This window comes from Silene latifolia, chromosome 11 (assembly GCF_048544455.1).
Source record: "Silene latifolia isolate original U9 population chromosome 11, ASM4854445v1, whole genome shotgun sequence".
NCBI classification, from domain to species: Eukaryota; Viridiplantae; Streptophyta; class Magnoliopsida; order Caryophyllales; family Caryophyllaceae; genus Silene; species Silene latifolia.
This window is the reverse complement of record NC_133536.1, coordinates 31,596,219-31,608,262: the sequence shown is the minus strand read 5'-3', so window position 1 is coordinate 31,608,262 and position 12,044 is coordinate 31,596,219.

Below are 12,044 nucleotides of genomic sequence, written 5' to 3'. Positions count from 1 at the left end.
TTAGACAGAGGGTCGGCTGGCTCCTTCCCTTTGCCAGCCTCGGTAACAGCGGCGGCAGCAGACTCGGTCTCCTTTCTCTTATTTACAGAAGGAGGAGCCTTCGCAACAGTGACCTCATCCTCAACATCGATGACCACCGGCTGCTTTTGGACCACCGGGATCGAAGACGGAGCCGGAGTTGACGCCGTCGCCGCCATAGATATTGCCTTTGGTTTACGGCGCGGCACTTTACTGGCAACCTTCGCCTGGGCCGCCGTCACATCTAGGGCCTTCAACTGCTGATCCATAAGGTCGTTTGGGGACGGTCTGCGGTCACGTGCCTCAGCTTTAGGATGCAGCTCAACAATTTTCCTGTCCTCGCCGAGTCCCAACCTCTTGAGGGTATCCGCAGACAGATCCGGGCCAAAACGGTCCGCAAAAGAAACGAAGCGGGGAGTTAAGCAAAAGAAATAAATCAAGGTTCAAAAACGAAGCATAAAAAGCAAAGATGGGCCTCACACCGACCCCACTCACCCCTTTCGAGGGCCGGTATGAGGCCGACGCGCGAAAGCAAGCTCATCCCGAAGAATGATCGCGTCGGGGCATCCATCCCTTCGGCGTCCCATCCTTCTCAGCCTCAAGCAGCTTCATTGCCCGTTTTTCGTCCTCATTAAGATGGACCCTGATGGCGTCCATCTTAAGCTTACTCCGGGAGACATATTTCTCATGCTCCCCCCGATTCTCACACCGCAAGTTGACACGGTGCTGAAAGGACCGGGGCAGTGGATAATCCTCCGGAATCTCAACGTATACCCACCGCCCCTTCCAGTCCTTGCAAGAAGTAAGCTTAGAGACGGTGATATAACCCGGCTCGGTCTGTAGGCTGTACCACCCTGAGCCGGCTTGGGTAGTGTGTTTAAGATGATGGAGCCGGCGGAAGAGGTTCACCGTTGGGGCCTCCCCTTTGAAAAGACACAACCATACAAAACCAATAATCGTCCTGATGGCCAACGGATGCAGTTGGGCCACGGCGACATTCATGGCTTTAATTATGGCCATAACGTACTCATTCAGAGGAAACCGGAGCCCATACTCCAGGTGTCTGATGTATACGCCGATACAGCCCTTGGGAGGGCAACAGACCGTCTGACCTTCCTCAGGAATAATAATTTTATACTCCCTGCCAAAGGAGTAATGGTGTTCAAAAAGCTCAGAACCGGAGCAGCTAGCGAACTTATTTGTCCAGGCACGATTAGGACTGATCGAGCAGGCATCACCGTGATGCAAAACAAGCGGCCTCTCTACGGCAGAAGGGGTCGCCTCATCATCAGTACCCTCAGAATGGGTCCCTTCATCATCATCATCCTCAAAACTCTCCAAAAATTTTGGATCAACTTCAGGAGAAGGAGACCTGGGGCCCCCAAACCCTATCGGGGTGACGGCCAGCGCCTCCTCCTCATCAGGACGCGGCGGGGAGCCCCCCGGCGCAGAAGTACTGGGTCCAGCATCAGCAAAAGACATAATGACAACAAAAACTCGACAAATAAAAGTTGAAAAATTTTGTTTGTTTACTTTGGAAAAGTGTTACGCCGAGTAACTCTTTGAAGACTAGAGAGAAGTTTCGTCGAAGAAAGCTAGAGAGAAGAAATTTTTTTCAGAAAATGAATTTTGGTGGCCAAAATCGAAGGGTAACTGCTCTATTTATAGAGCAAAGCCCATGAAACGGACCAATCAGGGCAAAGCCCATGAAGCGTCAACCAATCAACGCCGAGCCACGTGTCAAGCATGCAGCCATGGAATGTCAATCGACAAACAGTTACAAAACTTCTTCAACACGCTCCTTGACAGAATGCCAATCGACGTATCTTCTTCAACACGATCCTTGGTATCTACTTGCCAAACGGCCCGCTGTTCAACCGAGCTTGGCAGCACCGGCTGGGGGCAATCAAAAGCACACGGCACTCACAACCTCGGTCTCGGCCAGCGCCATTTTCTTTTCCATATTTGATGCCCTTTACACATCCATGTGGAGGGGGGATACGGTACGGCCTAAGCAGAACCAAGCCGAGGAAGAAGAAGCCGGGGCAGAAATTTTTACTTGCGCAGAATACGCTCAACACTCATCGAAGGTCCATACCACGGCATAGACTACGCTGGGGGCAAATTGATGGGGCATATTCTGCACCCGCTGACCGAGTCAACATATTGAGCAAGGTCAAAGATATCCACAGCAAGTCAACACCTTGGATAGCCTAACCGGCTAGGGTCAAAGATATCCACAGCAAGTCAACACCTTGGATAGCCTAACCAGTCGGCATGTCACTTGGGTCTCGGCTAGGCAACTAGCCAGCCGGGATACACATCCGCGTACTCACATCCAAGACCCCTCGGCATGGAGTCAACAGGGCCCGCCGGCCTGCCATGGGTCCCTCGGCCGAGGGTAGAACAGTCTTTCCACCTGCTCTGCCACTTGGCCACTTGGCCACTACGTGACAAAAGGTGAAAGTCTATAAATACTCCTCAACCCTCATTGAGGAAATGATCCAAAAAATAATCAGTTAAATACACTGATCTGGTATAAACTCCCTTATCTCTCTACAATATACTTTGCCAAGTAATACACAACTTAATCCCTTTAAATTTACTGACTTGAGCGTCGGAGTGAGTCCGCTCGGTACCAAGCCGAGCCCTCAGTTTGTTCATTGTTTCAGGAGAGGCCGAAAGGAAGAGTCAAGCAAAGTTATCATTCTACAAGCTTACGTGGTAACAAATCTGCTGTGGAATTACACCCGGAACATACATAAAATTGCTGAAACTATTTTGTGTGTATCTGTGTTGTAATAAATATACTTATGTATATATTAAATCAAAAAAATTAAAAAATTAACCAATTAATGCTCACGTTGTAGAGTAGAAATTAAAGTATAAAAAAATAAATATTACTGGCAATTTTTTTCTTTTTAGAAATAAAAACAATATATGAATGCTCTTATCTTGTAGTAGGTTAGTTATTGTATGTAATTAATCGGTATTGGCCCAGTTGTAGACATATAAATGTGTTGATGGAATAGAATTATATGGAATTAAGCAGTTTGGCCCAATTGTAGATAAGATATAATGAAACCCAAATATAGAATATTTATTTAGGCGGGAAAATATTAGAGGTTTGTTATTCTTTTAGTTTAGTGGGGATTAATTGTATCGCAAGTGCAATCGCCAATTTCTGCAGATCAAATCTTTGTGTAAAATCACTTGCATTTGGGAACGTATCGTATTGCCAATTCGATCTTATTGTGTAAGTTAACTAGTTAATCCATGATCATGGCAGAAATTCGATATTGAAAAAGATAGTTAAGAATGGCATAACTGTATAAGACAATAAGCTAAGTGTTACAGAATTTAACAGATTTGTATGTATTTCGATGTTTGTGGTATGATGGTTTCGATCTTTGTGGTATGATGGGATTAGCCAATTAGTGGATCAGTACAGAAGGATATAACGAAGAAGACAACTACGCAAATTACTTTTCTATAATTTTATATTTAAGCCGGAAATATATGGCAGATAATAATGTGCCACTCGGTGGCGCCATATCGTCATCCATTTTTTTTGTCAATCGAAGCGCGCACTAGTCGCATTACAATGAGGAGAGGGGGGATTCGAGGGACCTAATGTCCACAATACCTCCGTCTTAACCACTAAAATGAGACATCTTTGGTACTCCCTCCGTCCCGGTCATTTGTTTTCCTTTCGTTTTGGCACAAAGATCAAGGAAAGAGGAGATGACTAATTGCTAAATGACAAGTGGAACAAATATAGGGTGAATGATCAAATTACTCATAAACTTCATTCTTAAAATAGAAAGGACAATAAATTACTGAGACACCCAAAAATGAAAAAGACAACAAATAACCGGGACAGAGGGAGTATAATATTAATTCATATTAGAAATGCAAAGTTAAATCATTTGTGTTGTTAATTAGCCTTATAAAAGTGCACTTAGCCGAAGTTGCCACATCATAAATAGAGTTTTGATCATGTAACTTAATTTGTAGTTCATAACTTAATTTTACGTAAATTTAACTTTGCATGTAGCCTTATTTCGTTATCATAGTTAGGTCCTGTTCTTTTGGACTTAAAGTCACTTAATTTAAGTTAACTTCAGATCCTATAAGTTCAGTTCAGTTCAGTTCAGATTCTATAAGTTCAGTTCAGATCCTATAAGTTGATTCGATTCGAGATCCTATAATTTCGATTCGATTCGAGATCCTATAAGTTCGATTCGAGATCCTATAAGTTCGATTCGATTCGAGATCCTATAAGTTGATTCAGATCCTATACGTCCCTTAATTTAAGTTCGATTGAGATCCTATAAATTGATTCGATTTGATTCATATCCTATAAGTTCGATTAAGTTCGGATCCTATAAGTTGATTAAGTTCGATTCTATAAGTTCGATTCGAGATCCTATAAGTTCGATTCGATTCGATTCGAGATCTTATAAGTTGATTCGATTCGAGATCCTATAAGTTTCAGTCCAAAAGAACAGGGCCTTAATAGTTAATGGTGTTTTCGTACTTTATTTTGGTCCTTTTAAGCCATAATAATTCATTGTATCACTCAATAACATCCCGCATAAAATAAATGACTGGGAATCCGAGTAATATTTATATAAACAAAAAATGATACTCCTCCGTATTATTTGCTCAATACATAAGCTAAACTGTAACCTTGTGCATTTGATATTAGGGTGGTCAATTAATTTTTACAGCTTTATAAATACCAGTTTTTAAAAATTACTACCTTATAAAAAAAAACTCCTAAAATTACTACCTTACTAACCATTAGTGCATACAAATTGCTACCAATTCCCTTATCCGGTGTGTTTTTATTTTAGCTGACGAAAATACCCTTTCAATTAATTAGATTGTTCCCTTCTCGTACTCACTAAACACACTCCTCTTCATTTAAACCTTATCTCTCCTCTTTTAACTCACGCACTCCTCTTTCTAATTTCTCTATCTCCACTAAATAATCAAATTAAGGTCTGAAATTCTTCTATAATTTGCCGATAAAGTACGCATCCCTAATTTCTTGCTATTTAATCCTCTTTTTTGTGCAATTAAAAATTAAGGGTATAGTGGAAGAAAATAAACAAGCAGATGAAGACGATAGGTAGAGTAAGAATAAGAAAGGAGATAGATGGCTAAAATAAATAGAAATAACGAGAGGGGTAATTTGTTCAGAATTTTTAAGTTTTGGAGGGAAATTTTAAATATTGACGGAATATTCTCTTTTAAGTGACCGAAAAAAGGGAATTGATAGCAATTTGTATGCACTAATACTTAATAAGGTAGTATTTTAGGAATTTTTTTTATAAGGTAGTAATTTTTAAAAACTGATATTTGTAATGGTGTAAAAATTAATTGACTCTTTGATATTATGATATCTCCAATATAATGAATGAAATACTTGGTTTTTAATAGGTTTTCAATTGCATGAAAAACACCAATTGTTTGATTTCTGGTTATAGCAAAAGAGGGAAAAAAAACAAAAGCAATAAATAAAAAGAGGACCTGCGGGTTAAGAGAGTAATAGGAGTTTAGTTGGGGTAAAATGATAGAGGTAAAAAAAAGTAGGCTTTAAAAACTGCAGTTGATCAAAAAAGAGGAAAGTTTCAGAAGGAGGAAGAGTGTAACAGTATCACTACGGCCTTTGCTCTCTCAAAGACTGTGCATGAGATCATGCATGAGAGTACGTACATGTCATAATGTCTGTCAATCTCAAAGAAAATAGCTGACTCTAGCTAATGTAACAGTGTTGTAGACTCTGTAATTTAGGAGTATTATGAGAATTTGGACGACGAACAACTACATACATTTTTAAGTGAGCATTTTTTAGTAGTGTGACACTGGAATAGAAAGGCCAAGGTTAAAAGGAAGAAAGTCCTATCTTATTAAAAGTGTACGGAATAATACTTAACAATAAGTCTTACCTTAGACCGGTATATTCGTTTAAAGTGTAAACGAGTCAAATATATTACCGCTTATATAATAAGACAAAGTGTTAACATCTCACTTGTTGTTTGTCTTATTATCAAAGCGATGTGATATTTAACTCGTCTACAATTTTAGACGGATAGTATCTGTCTAAAGTGAGAATTTGTGATACTTAGGGCAATAGCAATGGGGAATTATAAGGAGTTTCTTGTCATATAAGAATTTCCTTAACCATTAAGCTAAAAAATAAGGACCTCCGATAAAAAATAAGGAGCTCCTTATATGAAACCGGTTTCTAAAGTAAGATACCGGTTTCATGTTAGAAAAAGGGGCACATAAAAAATGTGAAACTTTTACCATTGAGGAGAAATAAGGAATTCAATAATTAAAAAAAAAAAATATGCTGTCAATGAACAAATGTAGTATGGAACTATAACCATTGCTATGCCCTTAGAATGTCTCCCATTTACGCATACGGATCAGAAAGTCCTATTATTAAGTGTAATACTTAGAATGTCACATCTAATAAACTTGAAATTATCATAAATATTAAATTTTTATCTTACATTAATTATATATACTCCCTTCCGATTCACTTTCTCGTATTCTAATAACCATATTCCTTATATAAATTCGATATTTATTTTGATCTGACACGTATTTACCGACCATATTTTAACCGACATCTATTCTCTACTAATCCAACTCAAATTCGCTATACAAACCCAATTTAGCATGCTAATCCACCCTGATTCTTATTTACATCTACACTAAATAACTGCAACAAAAAAATCAAATATGTGGCAAGTTCAAATAAACAAGCATATTTTCGATTGTCTTTTTTAAAATTTATTTGATGAGATTAGTCGTTTAGCTATCTGTTGACTGTTGGCAAGTTTGACCTGACCCATTAGAACACGCGAATATTGCAAACCGAAACCAAAACCTATCTCAAACGACACGACACAATAATTGGTGACCCGATTAACAGGCACTTTTACCCAAAATTAATAGTGGTGAGATTGTAAATCTTTACATATCGTTTTTTGAAAGCGTGTTCCAGCTAGAATAAGGTCTGCGTAAGTCCAACAACACTTTGCAAAAAGATCAAATTTACCTTACCCCTTGCAAGTTTATGCAATTTACATGAAAATGGAAATGACAACTGCATTTGCACTCTATCTAGCTAACACACTACACATTAACTAGCAAAATTTCCATACCGTAGGGACTAATCTCTTTATACTCGTGTAATGAGGTCATGACAATAAATTTACTCCTGTAGCCATTAAATCAAAAGCTGTCTCAGTATAAATTATTACATTGATTCACAATGTAAAAGTAATGACTATCACTCATTCTCCAAATTTCTATTTTATTTCTAACACCAACTTTACCCTATTTTTGACTTTTTGATTCAATTTGCATTAACATTATCTAAATTTGTTTACTCTACCTACGTTTCGAGAATACAATTATCAACATACAATTAATTTTGCCATGGCTAATTAAATATTACTCTCTCATATTTTAAATAACTGTCTCATTTGTCATTTTCGTTTATTCACATAACTGTCCCATTTGCCATATTTGGACATGGTTTTTTACTTTCCTACCCTTAGCTCTTTTATTTATTTACCACCACAACCACCCATAACCCATCATATTAAATACTTTTCATTATTTAACTCATATATTCTTACCCCTATACAATAATTTTAATTATTTTAACTATATTCCTTAATTTCCGTGCCATTGTCCAAATGGGACACTTATTCGGAATAGGAGGGAGTAGTTCATATAGAAATGCAAAGATTAAATCATCTACGCTATTAATTTGCCTTATAATTAAAGGTGCACTTATGACAAATGTCACATAATATGATCTTTTAAATTGATTTTAAAACATGGAATTTAGTTGAGTATAAGTTTTGACATTTTGCTTTACGAAATGTTTCAACTCCGTCCCTAGCTATGCAATACTCCCTCGGTCATTTGTTTTCACCTTTTTATATTGCGAATACTTTTGAAGAGATATTTAATTATTTATATAACTCAGTGTATCACTCAATATCATCATCTATAAACGACCGGGAATCCGAGTAGTACTTATATAAACGAAAAATGATACTCCATAATCCGTATTAGTTGCTCAATACGACAATACAGAAGCTAAACTATAACCTTGACATTTGATATGATGATCGATATCTCCAAGATAATGACATAATTGGTTTCTTATTGATTTCTGCCCTGGTTATGGCAGAAAGAGGGGGTTGGAAATTGGAATACAGGAAAAAATCAAAAGTTATAAATAAAAGGGAGATTGATTGGGGTAAATTGATAGGGGTAAAAAGAAAAAAGGGGACTTAGGCTACTGTAGCTGATTACCATTGCAAAAAAAAAGGAATGTTTCAGGTTGAAAGAGTGCAACAGTGAACAACGCGTTTGCCCTTTGCCCTCTCGCCTTATATGATAGAGGTAACTCTGCATGAGATCATGCATGAGTATAAAATAATGAACGTATTAAATAGCTGACTCTAGGGTCTTGTGTTTTTTTGACCATTTTTCATTCAATAAATCTTGTTTCAGACGGTTTGAAATAAGACGGACTAAATATCACCATTTTTTTTAATAAAATGTGATCATTTAATAACAAAATGTTATAATTCAAATTATCACTTTTTACCCTGAAAATAATGGTGACATTGAATCAGAAAATTGTACGGGGTAAGACCATCCCCAAGCAGAAGGTCACACTAACTGGGTCACCAAAAATTTTCCTCTTAATCACACCTTATTAATCTTGACCTACTTTCACCCTCCCAAGCAGAAGGTCACGACCTAGGTCACCAACCCAATCATTTTTCCACTTTCCAACATTTACAATCATTTACCACATTCACTACCCCACCAAAACCTCTCTATTACTTTTACAATTATTTTTCCATTTACTTTTACAATTATTATTTACTATAATTAAGTTATTTTTGTCATTTTAATAAAATAAAAACTACTCAAATATGTTAAGTAAATTAATTTTGGAAAGTGTAAATTTAAAAAAAAAAAATCGAATTAAAATTAACGGTTTTATTTGAAATGTTAAATCTAAATGTTACGATATATCGATTCTATTAACGAACATATTTGAAATATTATTACATATTTGACGATATACTAAATAGACGATATACAAATATACCAAATATGTTAACGAACGTATTTGACGATATACTAAATAGACAATTGTTGTAAGCCAATAGAAATGCGACATGTTGAAGGTCACCAACCTTCAACCTCTTCTCAACTCAAGGTCACCAATTGACCTTGAATAACTCAAGGTCACCAATAACAACATCGATTTACTCGTTAATTACGTCATTAGCATGACCCAACAAGGTCACGACCCGGTTGGTGACCTTGCTTGGGCATGGTCTAATATTTTATCCTAAAATAATTACATTTAGTGCGTCTCTTCTCACCTTATTTGTTAAGGTCTTTTTTTTTTTTACTTAAAACGGAGTTCATAAAACGGATCTAAATATCTTCACATGGTGACGGATAAAATATCTTGGCACTTCACAAACTTGTGACGAATAAAATAGACTTATTAAACTGAAAAATATATAAAGATAAATTATTACTCCCTCGGTCGCTGTCATCACACAATAAGAAAGCAAATGCTTGTTTCAGACGGCCAATCTCGTCTGAAACAAATAAGACAGGGCTTTGTGACTATTGTATCAGTAAATGTAATCATAATAGTCCTTCATATGATAGACACAAAATCTCGTCAAGTTATTTCAAACTAAAATAGCTCGCTCAATAGACGGTCTTAAGTGAAGCCAACGGAAAAACCCAAATTCACAAATGGTTAACTTGAATGGCAGAGTACATGTCGGAAATGATGAAACACCTTAATCCACTACAATAAGAATTTCCCAAATCATAACTTGAAAAGAGACAAGAGCATTAAATGATCCATACACAAAAGTTAACAAACTACTGCAAACCTATTGCTATGGGGAGCCGCTAAACAGAGAGAGAAGTAGTTGAAGACTTTTGACTTGCTTTTCGTCAGACATAACACATAAGTGTCATTTGTTTCTTCCATATCAGCTTTTCGCCAGACTCCAAAGGTGTCAAGGCAACCAATAAAGATATCACAATTGTGGAGTAAACACCATTAGAAGGACCTCAACTATCATAAAATGTAGCTATAAGGACCTCATCTTTTATAGTGTGGCTTTAAGGACCTCAAATTATTATTTTGACCAAAATACCCTTGTGTATAGACATGTACTTATTTTATAGTGTTAGTTAGTAGGTAGATTTTAGTCGGATCACACATATTTATCGGATTAAATAACAAATTGATGAAATAACTTGTAAATTTACGTAAATAAATACATGCTGATTATTTTCAAACTAAATTATCAAAATATTATCACGAGTCCTAAAAAATGGCGCTATTATTTTATCCAAAAGTTGTATAAGATCGTTTTACAATAATTTCTTATAAGATTATTTGAAGACATAAAAAATACGAGCTTATTTTTTTCGTACCTATAATAGTGATAACACTTTATTAACTCGATTTGGTTCAAATAAATGATCATTTAATTGGATTGTAAGTAGACAACTTTGTTAACTCCATTTGGTCAAAATTGGGTTCTACTTAACCGGGCAAATCAATCTGATCTGAATGATCCGACCTGGAAAGGCTGACCCGAGACCCGAAATTAACCCGAGCTGTAGAACCCGAATACAACCTAAAACCCGAATTAACCCGGCCAAAACTTAACCCGAGTTTTCCTAGACCCGTATCTGACCCGACTTGAAACCATCTAACCCGAAAGTAACTTGATTTAAATGACCCATGTGGCTAATTTAAAGTCACATTAGCTAATTTAAAGTCACATTAAATTGAAGTCACAACATTATTTTAATGAATTTTTCTAACCCTCTTAATCATTTATTTTTCTTCGTTAGAATTTGTAAATTGTTGAATAGTTAAGACTTCAATAACAAATGGAAAAGTTGAAAACTTCGTGTTCCCTCAGATTCAATCACAGCACATTTATTGGCTCCCTTTAATTTTTGCAGCACAAAAATTTGAGTTTAATTAAAATGAACGGTGATTTAATCCCTGAATTTAATGGAAGTAAAGGAAAAGAAAAAAAAATTGGTTCTTTATTTAAAAAAGGTGAAGATTCAAAATGACCCAACTCGAGCTAAGTCGAGCCGAAAAATAACCTGACCCAAATAACCCGACCCGCTTAATTATTGACCCGAAAATAACTCAACCCGAAATGTGTGGGTTCAGACTAAAATCTACCTATGAACACTACAAATAAGTACATGTGTATACACAAGGGTATTTTGGTCAAAATATTTAATTGGGGTCCTTAAAGCCACACAATGTAATTTGAGGTCCTTATAGCTATATTTAGTGATAGTTTAGGTCCTTCTAGTGGTGTTTACTCCACAATTGTGTGTAATACACTGATACAAAGATTTTACATGAGATGTCACACAATAGTGGATGAATCTCCAACATTGTCATTAACTCGACACAAATGAAAAACAGTCAGCAACAAAATCATTTTTAATTTGGAAAAATTACAAATAACCATCGCATATTTGCACTTTCTTACAAATTACTACCACGTATTTATATTTTTACAAATAACCCCCAATAATCACCGTATTTTTACCGAGCATTGTTTTTTATTATTTTCCAACTTGTTGAGTGACGATTTACGCGAAATACTAAGATTAACCCTCATTGACTTACACTGATAATTCATTAACTAAAATAACTTGTCTATTCATTCAATTACACCAACCTAACCCTAAATCCCAAATTTCTCCTCTCTTTTCCCCAATTCATTCAATCTATTTCACTGTTCTCTTTCTCCCTTCTTCCGTATGATCAATGTTATTAACCCACCAATGATTATCTTGGCTAGCACAACTATTCCAATGCCTATTACAATTTTGATTCAGTTAGAACATCTTCGTCCTTGGCAGAACCATTTGGGGATAAATACCCTAATATTTTT